Raw genomic sequence first — 12,733 nt, 5'->3', positions numbered from 1 at the left:
AAAAGCCTTCATAAAACCATGCAGTGTATCATTATTTTCCAAGTTTTTCATTATGGAGGGTTAACCTTGACTAACTCCATTCTAACACTTCAATCAGTTGCCATAATGCCATTGATACAGGGTTGTGAGGCTTGTTTAAAAAGATCAATTTCACAAGGTTGTGCAGGTTTGTAGAAATTACACCACAAGTCAGAGCTTCCACTGATGAGAAGGTAGATTGTTTTCCTTTTGTCCTTTGAATGAATTGGAAGGGCTGCACAGGCACGGTGATCATGCCAAAACTGAGGGTTCTCAGACCTTGATCTTGTTTCTACTCCCACTATCCCACGGTTTGACCACATGCAACAGTTCATAGGCCAGCAGAAACACACACATACACAGTTTTACACACCTACACTACAGTAAACAAGGTCATGCTGCAAATGTGCCTCAACCATAACTGCAAAAATTATTAGAAGTTGACTCAAGAATTTAATGGAGCCCATTCATAATCCCTGTCAAGGTTTCAGGGAGTGAACCTTTATTATGCATCAAAAGCTTTTACTGAGGCCATGTGTGTTGCTCCTTTTGGCTGTGTAGCTGGAAAAAAAAAGAGAAAAACTAGATGGTCTCATGAATACTGCATGGTTTTCATCAAATAAAAAGAAATCTCTCAAACAAACTCAAAATCAATGTTATTTTTGTTGCATTTTGAGAGCTGTACTCTCCTACATCATGGTAATATTACCTAAAAGAATGATGGGACCACTGTGGTTTTCCAAAATAACGCTTCCCATCCTTCATTACCTTTCCTAAAGTATCAATTTCTGGCAAATAAAAGATAAATCACACCTTTGTTCCTTGATGAATGGACTGAAAAAAGCTACTGGTTGAGGGTCAGGAGAAGATTACGGTCTTAGATCAATATTGGAAAAAGTTCAGTACTTTTGTGCTTCATGGCTCAGACCAGGTTTGCACAGCCTGTTCAAACACAGACATTTGAAGAACAAAAAAATAGTATGAGACGTTAAAATCTGCAGTTAATTTCCCAAATAAGTATGACAAGAAGGATGATAGGCAATTTGGAAGCAATTACATAGGTTAGGGAATTTCTTTGCTCGCGTTTTAGACGAAAATGCTGATATTTCTGACAGATAGGCTCAGTTTTAGTTTCCAAATACAGCTGTTTTGTTTCCCTCCAGGATTCTGTCCTGAAGATTACAATTCTCTGTCAGTACACTGACATCTTGATATTTTTCAAAGCAAGTAGTTGTGAGTAAAAACACTGTCCTTAAGTCAAATGTATTTATAAAGTCCAGTGCATGTCTGTGACGGATCCCAGCAAACTAAACTGTTGCATTAAAGATGGAACTTTTCCAAATCTGGGAGACCATTAAACTATCAGCTGGGAATGATGCAGACATACAGCCTACAGTATTGTTACTACAGCTTTTTACATTTCAGAATGACATTAATTAACTGCTACAGACTTAATGTTTGACAAGGAGTAGTCAGCAATCACTAACAACAAAGTTAGCAAACAGAGAACTAAGTCAGTTTATGTAGGTCACATATACACCAGCACGACTTCTACAAAGATGAGGTTTGCTGTCATAAACAGGTTCTGTTTGAAGGTAATTTTTCCTGGAACCCTGAAGCAGGTTGTTCCAACATGCACGTCTATTTGGCCATTCAAATAAAAGTTTTATTTACCCGCATTATTTGTTTGAGCTCTTTGTTCAATGGCTCTGAGGGATATTTGCACACCTGCTGCTATTGTCGGCCCCTTTTGGTGCAACCTGGTAACAAGCTGCATTATGGGAATGTGTGATACATGGGGGGGGAGAAGAGAGGATTAATCACACAGTGCAACATGTAACAATACACACCTGCTGAAGCCTGGGCTGTACTTACAAGACAGATATGTACAATGTTGCTGCAGGAATAGGCTGATTGAGTTTGAACGGCTACAGCTCAAACTGATTATAGAAGAAAATTACGGAGCGAGACAATAATTATTTTTTGCAATGAAAAGTTTATCTGCATTTACCTAGCTGGAGCTTCACTTAGAGCAAAGTAAAGCAGCAAAGCGTAGGAACATGAGGTAGCCTGGCTAGAAAATCTTACCCTTAACTGTGTGAGAAGGATGGCATCTGTCTGTGGTCTGCGCTCCTTGAAAAGAGCCACGGGCTTAAGTCAAGTTAAAAGGGAAGCTGCAGAGTGTTTTCATACATTCTGTGAGCCCATTAAAAGAATTGGACATTAGATCTATGAAACATGGAAAGGCTGCCACTCTTGGAAAGCTTTAAAAATGAATGTGTCTTAACAGCGAGGCGAACCACTAAAGGGACACAACACTTATTGAATCAGCCAGGCAGAAGTGATTGACTGCTTCTTTAGAAAACTGCTTAATTCACAGGAAAAGCAGTTTTCTGGGGACACGGGGAGTGCTTTTTAAAAGTCAACAAGGTTGACGCTGTCAAAGATGTCGAGGGTGAAAGAAAAACAGATCAAAACAGTTGATCATTGTGGGGAAAAAACAAAACTCGTATTTATTCGACTTTAATTCAGCAGGATACAGCATGCCAAAAAATATAAAATGACTAAAAATGTTTGAACATCGTACAGAAAAAAAAAAAGAACAGCTTCACAAGATATTCTTAACTTGTATTTATTTTATATAGAAGGTAGAATTTCAGTTTTAGATGAAGATGATTAAATCCTAAACTTAAAACTTAAATCTTTCCTGAATCTAGCCACAATCCTCTTTATCTTCGCAGCTTATGAAGGAGGTAAAGTCAATGACTACATTGCAGAAAACGCATTTGTGATTTATTGAAATTTGTTGAGTTCTCGATGAAGGTTAGCATAAATTTTCTCGAAAGCCCACTATTGTTTATAACTGAAGGTTATCTGTTCCGTTGTGCAGTCCTTCCATATGCTTTTGTGTGTTGAGCCTTGAAATAGCATTTGTGCTCACCCTAATTTTAACTTTATTGATGTAAAACTGACATATTTTACAATTCTAATAATTGCCTACTAAAAGTTGTAAATTGGGTGATAAACTGTGTCTGTGAATTCTCACGTATCAGCAACATATCTTACAGCAGGACAAATAAAAATTAATAAATACTTGCAATAAGTACAGGTAAACATTAGAGAAACAGCACATCTATAATAGATTATCTTCTGAAATCAAACCAATTCAAGATGGCTGCCACAGCCAGCTAACCTTAAAAACCACAATATAGCTATAATTCAATCATTATTACAAATATTGAGGTAAAGTGGAAGTAGATGGGAGTAATCCACAACACATACTCTGAGTTACTCGGAACTAGACGAGGAAGTGGACGCTGAGGAACAGCTTCTACTATGAAGCTCTTACACTCATAAATCCCTAACCAGAACAACCACTGTAAAGAAAAAAGAAAATCACTGTAATGCCACTTTAATTGGTGATATGTGACTTATCTGTGCTGCTGATCTCATGCTGCTGTATTTATTCATACCCATCTGCTCACTACAGACTCATGTTCGGGCTGTTGTTTAATATACTAACTATGTTACTGTATTTTACATTATTAGTGTTTAACATATATCTTAGGTCTTTTAGCGTATTGTTTAGCGTTTGTTTAGTGTATATCTTAGTGTATATCTTAGATCCTTGCATATTGTTTCTTTTTTTTACACTTTATATTTTTGCTATTGCTGGGTGTAACTGGGACCTTGAGTACACAATTTCGTTCCACCTCATGTACCACTTGTGATGCGAATGACAATAAACATACTTGAACTTGAACTTGAGTGTGGAATCTCCCAATATTGTAGGAGATTGTTCCTTATTGTTTGACCAAAGTGGTCATAACGCCATTATTTCTCAACGTAAGATGATCTTAGTCCAAACCTTTGGAATGAAAGGTGACAAGCGTTTTAAATTTCTTCAACTAATAATTATGCGTCTGCAACAAATTCCCAGTTTGAGGAAAAAAATGTGTTGATGTTTTGTGCATAGAAACAATGCAACCCCTCGGTTTACCTGTGTATACTTTGTAACACTAAAAGAGAAGTTATTGCATGTTGCAAAAGAATATCCAGCAAAGAATGTGACTTTAGGACCTGAGCTGAAATGAAAACTTTAGCATTGTGTGCACAATATATGCCTGCTATATAATAACCAACCAGTGTGAAGGACCTGTCTGCATCATGATACTAGTTTTATTGTAGGGATCTTTGTTTCCATCACTGGTTAAGATTGCAAGCTACAGTATCTGAAATAAATAAATAAATAAATAAATAAATACATGGTGCGGTCATTTGCCAAATCCAAAAGCTGTGTGGGGCCCGTTTGGGTCCACAGCTTCAGAGTGCGCATGAGGAAAAGTAATGAGGTGGATTTATGTGCAGTGATGGCATCATTACAGATGATCTTTACAAGTCCCGATCTAAGTAATGGTCAATGTCTATTTAAGATTTCATAGCCTTCATCATGTCCAACTCATAAAGTGAGCAGACACTTTGGTCTTATGTTTCCCCACAGGTTCTGCCTGATAGTTCCCATCAAAATGTTTGAGGATAAAATGTTAGAGCTATAACACTGTACGCATGCACGTTTTTAATCAAGTGCAATTCTTCAAGGAAAGATACTTTAATTTTCAAAGAAATCAACAACGTCCTACTATATAACCATATACGCATGTATATATATTTATCCCAACTACAGGCCTGTAAGAAGACCTGTGCATGAACAAAATGTGAATGTGTGCACATATGTTGCTTGCTTTGTCACACACCAAAGTCCTTTTTTCGAGACAGAAACTCTGAGTGTGTCTTGGAGCAGGCAAACTAAAAATAACACTTTCTAGTCTCAGTGGAAAAATTAGGTGTTTAATAAATCTGCTGATGTACATCTCCTGACAAGCTGCAATTAAAAGACTCGGCAAAACACAGCAGCTATTCCCTTTTTAGACATATAAACATTTAACATGCACCTTGGAGTCATATCTATCAACCGTTGAGTTTGATGAAGTAGTCAGCCTCTAAGGTTACACCCCTCCTCCTCCCCATACACACACACACATACAAACACTTAAAGTTGTGTTTGGATATGTTTAGAATGTGTGTGATGAAATGGCACCAGCTGTGTACACTGAAAAGATGCACATGGCCTCATGGTTAAGCAGAGCATTAACCCCTTCCTCCTCTAAATGTGGCTGGAAGAACAAAGACAACAAAAGCTTAAAAAAATAAAAATATATATAAAAGGTTTTAAAAAAAAAAGAAGAACACAAACTCACATCATCCTCTCTTGGGTCTTTAAATCTTTGTTGTTTTTGGGTGACCTACATTTGTATCCATCAGTAGAAATCACATGAAGCAGGAGGATGCTTAAAAGGATAGTTCAGATCTTTTAAAGTGGGGTTCTGTGGAAAGGATATAAACATTTGCTGTCTTACCTGTTGTGCATAGTTCTATGAATAATCTCACTTTGAAAAGAGTTTAATTCTGACCATATTGACAAGCTAACAGCTAAACTGTGTGAGGCCATGGCCAGTGTGTATTGCTGCTGTTTTATACTACTCCAATCAAAAATTGCAGAACAGATTATGCAAACGAATTGTTATAAATCTTTACATCACTGTCAGTTTCACATTACATGGGTATTACAGCTGATATTTTATAAACCCAAACTGAAAAATCCCCTGACTGCATTAGAAATGTTATAGCTAGCTGCTTCTGCTGCCATTCGCATTCTTTTAACATGACAGCAATTAGAGTTGTCATCTCTAAACCGGGCCCGAAGCCCGGCATGGCCCGACCCGGATTAGGGCCGGGCTGGGCCAGAATATGTGCTTAATGTGCGGGCCGGGCTGGTGTCGGGCTTTATAATGTGCCAGCCGATGCACGCAGCAGACGATCCAAATATATGGCAACATGGCTTGCCATATATTCACCTGCCACACGCAGCCATTTGACCGTGTGCTGACCAGCCTTGAAAGAGGTAAAAGAAAGTTAACTTAAAGTAAAGAAAGACATTCAAACAAATGAGACATATTTGTTCTTTCCTTTAGAAGGTGGTGGTGTAATTTAAAAAAGATTCAGCTGCACTCAGCGGACGCATGCGACCGACGACCCAAACCGGTGAGATCCCAAAATATTTGACATGTCAGAGCAGGGTCCGTGTCTGAATAATGCAGAATGCAGGCAGAAGCAGCGATCTAATGAGTTTTGACGTCCATGAAAGGACAAACACCCCCTCAGCTCCGATCTTCTGCTCCCTTAGCTGTGCGCGGCAGTCAAAGTTTAATTAAAAATGTTGGGGGGGGTTTGGGGTCGGACCTGTAATTACTGTTAATTTGTCGGGTCAGGTGGGGTTCAGAAATGATGGCTATGGGCTGGGGCCGGGTCGGATTTTTTGGGACCGAATGCAACTCTAACAGCAATCCACTTTGGTCTTGGCTTGGTTCAAGTTACTCAGCTTGTCATTACGGTCAGAAAAAAATTTTTTTCAATAAACTGTCAATTAAAAAAGCTATCTACAACAGGTAAGATATTATTTATTTTAAACCTTTTCACAGACTCCTACTTAAAAACTTGAACTATCACTTGAAGTTTCAACCACAGCACATTTTACAAGCTTTGTCACTTTCTCTGATAAATGTAGCATGTCATTTAAAATCACACTTTGTTCTTCATGTGAGTGGGAAAGCTCAAAGTATGACCCAAAGAGCATTTCAAAAGTGAAGCAAACAAAAAAAGAATGTCAGTAAAACTATTTATTGGAAATGATTATTCAGAACTCAAAGTTAGACTCCTTGGATTTTACTACTGACCTACTGGATGATCCTTGAGGCTAATAATGACAACAGTTTGCTTGGTTTAGTACTAAAGCAAACACAGCTTGCTTGGCCTGCTACTTTCTAAGGAAAGCAACAGCTCTGTTGTGGCACAACCAAGCAGCGTTCCCGACGAGTTTTATTGATGGAGTCAGATAACGTTACAGAGCAAAGATGGCCATGTTGCTAGGAAAAGCATCTGACAATTACGAAATGCTTATTTTGTTAAACAGAATATTTTAGGATTTGTTTTGAAAAGTTTGAACAAGCACAATCAAAAAAATCTAGTTGTGATGTTATTTTTTTTAACATCTTACTACTAGAACTGTGGCTGAGTGGTTAGAGCAGTCGTCCTCCAATGCAAGAGTTGGAGGTTTGAATCCAGCAGCAGTCACATGCTGAAGTGTCCCTGGGAAAGACACTGAACCCCTCACTGCCTCAGAGGTGTGTCCCATCGGTGTATGAATGTGACCTAAAAGCACCGATTAGTCTCGTTAGAATGATTTGATCAATTAGCTTTGTATAGATCTAACAGAGTGCTGTATGAATGGGTAAATGAGGACACAGATAGTGTTGTAAAGCACTTTGAGTGTCTTGATAAGATAGAAAGGTGTTGTATAAGTACAGTCAATTTACCATTTACTACTATAACTAAAAACAAATTGACTGATTATGTAATTAATTTTAGAGATCTGATCAGTCCTACCCAACATTCTTGCAAAACCAAAACAAATGTGTATTTTTAGGCACTATCAAGATTCTTTATTTGTCATTTACTCCACATTTCAAGTTAGACACTATCATTCCATGTGAAGGGAAATTGTATTTTTGCACTCACCATGCTCTACATTTTTCTGCTTCTGTACTGTGATGTGAATTATATTAAAATGTCCCATATAATAATCCATCTTGGTGTGACCGGTCAGTAAGGGACAGCAAGAGCAGGTCAGCGCTTCAGACAGGTGAAGGCCTTGTGTGAACTTGTAAATGCATTGATCTTCTGTGATCTTCTGTGATTGCAGCCTATTTTCCAAAGATTTGAAATAAATCTGACGAACTTACACCTTATTGTTTTGGGAATCTTTTTTTCTACGACAACCACATTTCAACTTCTACTCTGTTATTATTAACATCCAAAATCAACCTTATATTCTTACCACCTTGTGACATTATGCTGCCCAGATTATTCAGCCCAGTCCAGGTAATAGAAATGTGAAATTATCCCATTTTCGTTTTGGCAACAGTTTGCAAATTTCCAATTATGAAATTAATCTATTTGTCAAGTTGTTTTCCTATACAAGTTAGAATTAGGTCATTTTTATAATGCACAGCCAACTCTCAACCACAAATGATTATTTTGTCTCAGCAGTGCTGGCACTATTTTGCAAATAAATACCTTAAATGTGAAGGCCAGTACGGCTGAGGAGTTTGTATTAACATCTGTTGGTAATTTCTTGGCGCCTGGAGGTACTGAAAGCCACACTTAATGGATACTGTATCTGAAATGTTATTAAACCTTGAAAAGAAATGAGCAGATGGCCATAAATATGAGGAAAAACAGTGGGTCTCTTTCATGAAACTAATAAATTCAATCACGCTTGACTTTTACACAAACCAAAACCCATCAAACTCAATGAGTTTTTGTCTATAGTCGATGCCTGACTGAGGAGTTTATCCAGAAACACCACAGAACTTCAACTGGTTATCACTAACACCCTAAAAATAAAGACTTGGGACATAAGTGAACACAGTGCTTAAATATGTTTGTATATTCACGAACACTTTAATTTTGTCCAAGCATGAAGTGGCGGCTAGTAAAATTGTTCTCACTAAAACTTGGTATTATAAAGACAAGGTGCCCAGAAAAACAAAAGTTCTTAAGAAAATAAATGCAACATAATGGGATGCAGGGATGCAAGCATATAAAAAGTTTTGGTTTCACAAAATCAATGTGCACAAAACAAACACAGAAAAAAATCTGTGCAATGTGACAAGACTCAGTGGTTCCCAACCCTGGTCCCTGAGGAACACCATTCTGCATGTTTTAGTTGTTCCTCTGCTCCAACACACCTGATTTGAATGAAAGGGTTCTGCCAAACTTAAGGAAGTAATTAAACCGCTGAATCAGGTGTGTTGGAGCAAAGAAACAACTAAAACATGCAGGATGGTGTTCCTCAAGGACCATGGTTGGGAACCTCTGGATTATATAATAGCAGACAAGTTAGTACCATGCATGAAAGATTATGTGAGAACCGTAAGGACTGAACAGAAAATAAAGAGGATTGAGAGGAATAAAAGTTTATAACAACTGATCTTATCACAATTTCCAACTACTACATCACAATCAAATGATTTTCTAATGTGCAGCCCTAAAAAAAAAACAGCCAGTCAGAAGGTTGGAGTCTTGGCGGCGATACTTCAGAGCCAACTCATCTATGTTCAGTTTGAAGTTTTGAACTCTGCTCTGACAACCTTGTCACCCAAACATGGTTCTTTAAATTAGAAATTCAAAAACAAACCTAAAAGCACCTCCTTTCATTTTCGGGTTGTTGTGCAAGAGAATGTGTTTAATTAAAGTTTTGTCTGTTAATTGATTTTTATGGAAATTAATCCGCTGTATGATGTGGTGGCATGTTTCTCTCCAGTACCTCTGTTTCTCCTTCATCTCAGTGCCAAGAAATGCAGCAGCTTCATTAGTCGTGACTGCAGTACCTATAAGTAAGTGTGTGCTGTTGGTTTGAATATGTCTGTACATTTAAAGGAACCTCTGATGTTTCAAAGTGCCTCTGGGTCCCTTCTATCTCTGCTGCCATTCAAATCGAACAATCCCTGTGCCTACATTTTGAGCTGCCTGCCTGTTTTCAGATCACAACTGTGAAAACTGATGAAAGTTAGGTGCGTAAAAAAAAAGAAGCTTCTTTCACAGCTATAGTAATAGTTTCAAGAAATGATGCTCGAAAAAAAAAAAGATTAAGTACGCTCAATCATCCAGGTAAATAAATCACAAAAAAAGTTAAATCATGTCATCTGGACAGATTCTTTTTGGAAGAAACGTTTAATCTTTCATCCAAAAGACTTCATCAGTCTGAGGCCTGCCAACAAGATTTGTCGCATTAAATAGCACCTTATTGACGTGTTTTAAACCAGTCTGCTGTGGAATTCCCAGAAAATGGCTTTCAAGTCCAAGTTCAAGTCAAGTTTATTGTCATTTGCATCACAGAGGATGTCATTTCCTCTGTGGTCCACACTGCTCTCACCCACCTGGAGCAGAAGAACTCCTACGTCCGTATGCTTTTTGTGGACTTCACATCCACTTCAATACCATGATTCCCCAGACCCTGATGGACAAACTACTCACACTTGGACTAAGTCCCTCCCTATGCAACTTGGTCCTGTATTTCTTAACCAACAGATTGCAGTCTGTGAGGATCCACAACTTCTCCTCCTCCACCATAACCCTCAGAACTGACTACCCTCAGGGCTGTGTGTTGAGCCCTCTCCTGTTCACTCTGCTCACATATGACAGTGGACCTCCTTTTTACACGTGCAAAAGAAATCAGTCTAAAACAATCAATCATCCGTGCATAATAATCAAATGTTGTAGGTAAAATGGCTGCTTACTACTCACCGAAAGAGCCTGAAGACAACTTTAAAAAAAAAAGAGTAATTCAAGTTTCACTGTTCTTTATTGTCATTCGCATCACATGTGATCCATGAGGTGGAGTGAAATTGTGTACTCAGGGTCCTAGTTACACCCAAAAACAGCAAAAATATTAAGTGTAAAAAAAGAAACAGTATACAAGGATCTAAGATATATGCTAAAAATAACAATGTAATATAATACGGTCTAGTAATGTAATTAATGTAAGTAACTCAAGTAATGCTCAAGTTCTGTGTGACTTTTAGGCTTGCCACGTGTTTCAGGTGACTAACCACTTTGCATTGTGCTACATCTCAGCGAGCCGATTCAAATAAATTGGAGGCTGATTTGAAAGATGCATGCAAACGAGCCCATTTGTTCAATGTGGAAAGCCATTGTAATTACCATGAAATGCATGCTTTGTGCTCCTCCCTCCCTCATCCTCCAACATAACCGCTACAGATACTGGATAGGCACCTTCTCACCACCCTTCCTCCCACTTTCTGCCGCCCCTTTTGCATTCTGGCCAATTACTGTTACAGATGGAAAAATGTATCTTGACCTGCGGAATTTACGAGCGTGCGTGTGTGTGGGTGTAAAATCACACTGTGGCTCTGTCCGATTCAAAGAAATGTAGTTATAGTTTTCTCTGTGCTGATGAAGACATGATGAAACTGGGTACGTATGACAACTTGGCCACACGACAAAGAGCTGATGAAAGAGTGAGACAAACCTAGTAACTGTTTGGAGCCGTGTCGGAGTGCAAATAGAGCTGCACTATGGGGCTGAATAATTTGGGTGGGGGGTAGCGCATGTGTGCATGCTTGAAGTCAGGGGATGTAGGACGTACTGTTGTTTAGACTTGGTGAAAACACACGCAGCAGTAGCGTGGTTTTTGCTTGTCACAATGATGTTCCCTCTTGCTGAGGTGCATGGGGGTCATGCTGCTGATGGATTACTGTGCGGCCCAAAAGGTTGAAGGGTTGCAGGACTGACAGCATGTAAGAAGTATTAAAAAATGGTAATAAACTTAATTTCATGCAAAGCCTCTTTATTTCCACTGCAGAACATAACCATTAGAACTTGACAAAATGTGTTCTGTTATGAGCATACAGCAGAGCTGACAATGAATGGATTCATGGCAGACAAACAAATGCAAGCTGTCCATTTAGTCTGTGTGTTCATATTTATTCCAGTTATTGTTTTAATCAATAGGTTCATTTTCAGCAGTGTCTGCAAAACCCATTGAGTTCAGGGCTAGTTAAACACTTTAAAAATACAGAGTAAATTACCTGCAATTACCCAGAGGGCAAAATGATATTTCTAAAATGTGCAATTCAATTGCATCATGCTGAGAGTCCTGAAAAAGGAGCGCTTCATTTTGACACTTGATACCCAGGATCTTCTTTTTCACCACGTTTGAACTGTAATGTGGGGCGCTGATGCAACGATGCTCCACTGATGTTGAGGAACACGGAACCGTGTAAGCAACAGCGCCCATGATGACTGTAGATCACATCCCTCTGGTCAGAGTTTAGTAGTGCAATGAGGCTCAACAAAAGGTAACAATCATTTACACACACTGAGGAGCTGCCGGTTCATTTGACAGCAAAGTTTGTTCAGAACGAAGGCGGCAACTTCTGATAGACAACAAAGATTATGAGAGGAGAGGCAGTGTATTAAGATTTATAAAACAGGATTTTATATAACCAATATAGAACCAATGTGACCAAGAGGGACTTCTCACCTCAACTATACAAACAGAGATAGGCTTCTCACCAAAACTATACAAAAATGAGGAGGGCTTCTCATTGCTGCTATTTAAACTGAAAGGGTTTCTCACCACAATTAGGTAAAAGGTGAGGACCTTACTGCAACTACACAACACATGAGGGACTTCTCACCACAACAATGCAAAACAAGTGCAACTTTTCACCAAATCTATACCAAATAAAATGGGGATTCTCACCAAAACTATACACAATGAAAATGACTTCTCACCACATTTATACAAAATAAGGTACTTTTCACTAAATACACAAAACTAAAATAACTTCGCACCGAAACAACGCAAGCTGGAGGGATTTCTCTCCACAACTATACAAAATAAGAGTGACTTCTCACTGCAGCTGCACAAAATAGGACTTCTGACCAAAACTACACAAAACTATAGGAGTTCTCACCCCAACACAACTATAGGAGTTCTCACCCCAACACAACTATAGGAGTTCTCACCCCAACACAACTATAGGAGTTCTCACCCCAACACAACTATAGG

General features: G+C 38.6%; 1 protein-coding gene across 1 annotated transcript in view; it reads right to left on the bottom strand.

Annotated features, from left to right (window-relative positions):
• Window positions 1-12,733, bottom strand: part of LOC119423570 (TOX high mobility group box family member 3) — a gene marked incomplete at its 3' end in the record, with an annotated part of 72,333 nt that overhangs the window by 59,300 nt on the left and 300 nt on the right.

Source organism: Nematolebias whitei, chromosome 2, assembly GCF_014905685.2.
Source record: "Nematolebias whitei isolate Nwh7 chromosome 2, NemWhi1, whole genome shotgun sequence".
Lineage (NCBI taxonomy): Eukaryota > Metazoa > Chordata > Actinopteri > Cyprinodontiformes > Rivulidae > Nematolebias > Nematolebias whitei.
This window is presented reverse-complemented; position numbering and strand designations above follow the sequence as displayed.